Source organism: Austrofundulus limnaeus, unplaced genomic scaffold, assembly GCF_001266775.1.
Source record: "Austrofundulus limnaeus strain Quisiro unplaced genomic scaffold, Austrofundulus_limnaeus-1.0 Scaffold29, whole genome shotgun sequence".
In the NCBI taxonomy this organism is placed as follows: Eukaryota; Metazoa; Chordata; class Actinopteri; order Cyprinodontiformes; family Rivulidae; genus Austrofundulus; species Austrofundulus limnaeus.
In genome coordinates, this window is record NW_013952431.1 from 883,842 (window position 1) to 885,301 (window position 1,460).

Sequence of the window (1,460 nt, forward strand, 5' to 3'; positions counted from 1 at the left end):
AGCTTAGCCTGTTAGTCTTTGCGCTAGCACCGACGCTTTATTGCCTTATATGTATTAGCACGGCGCCAGGGCGACAAACAAGCTAAACTGAGGTCCTCCATCTATATTTTCAGTTGCAGTCTGAGTCATTTCTACCTTCTCTTCTCTGTCAATGAGCCAATCGTCAGATATTGTCCAAGATTAACCTTCAGGGTGGATATAGCTCGCTCACACCGAGGACCTATCCATGTCATCATTTACCCAGAATGCTAAATAAAATGTCTCCGTCCGTGTTAAAATGCATTTTTTTAAAAATTTACAAAACTAAACAGCCTACAGTATTTTTACAGTCTTTATTTTACAGTTAAAATATATGTTTATCAAATAAAGCCTAATGTTAAACTAATCAGGCATCCCTTTTAAATTAAAATGGCTTGAACTGATCTAGTGTAAGTACACAATACAAAATAAAACCCACACACGTACAGCATGCACACTCAAAATTTAATTAAATGTCTACTCTCCTCCTCTTTGGTCACCATAAGTCATCACACAAAACATTCAAACCAGCAAATGGGCACAAAGGTTAACAAATACACAGCTGAATTTCCCATCTGCTGTGCGTGAATGTGCACGGCTGCTCGCAAACACAAACACACACAAACATGCACTTAGCCTCAAAGAGTTTGAAGCTCCAGGGAAGTGCGTGTGTGTGTGTGTGTGTGGGGGGGGGGGGGGGGGGGGGGGGGGGGGGGGGGGGGGGGGGCTGATGCCAAAGGAGAAGCAAAACGATGGGCAAAGAGAAAGACAGAGGGGAAAGGCAGTTCACTGTCTCAGCAGGCAGTTCACWGAGGCTTGGCAATGTCACCATGTCATCGCCATGGGAACACAGCGCCCAAAGACTCTTTTGGACTAATAGGCAGTTGTCAAGGCAATGATAAGATAAATGCTCTGTTTGATGGAAACATAGTGCGATGAGCCTGATAGGCACCAAGAAGTACCCGAACAATCAGCGGAGAGCTGCTGAGAGGAAAGGGGGGAGTTGGTACAGCACAGTGGGTGAAAGAAAAAGAAAAAGAAAGTGGGGGGGGGGGGGGTGAGAAACAGAGCATGGACTCTCTTTGGACAGGCAATGTCTTTCTCTTTGTCTGGTGAGACAGTTGGATTATTGTTTTTTGTTTGTTTGTTTGTTTGTTTGTTTGTTTGTTGTTGTTTTTGATTTCTCACTTATCCAAGCTCCATGTTGTGTGACTTGCACACCAACACTCGTCTGCAGAAACAATCTGAACCCTCTGCCATGTCTGTGATATAATCATACACACAAACACACGTGTGCAGGGGAGGGAGGAGGGGGTATATGCTTATCTAATGTTGAGCGCTGAATTCAGTTAGCCCCAGTGGGATTGGGTTAGAAGATGTCAGAAAGATAGATGGGCATCGTGGTACAACACCTCAGCCCCGCAACTCCCCTCAAATTGTTT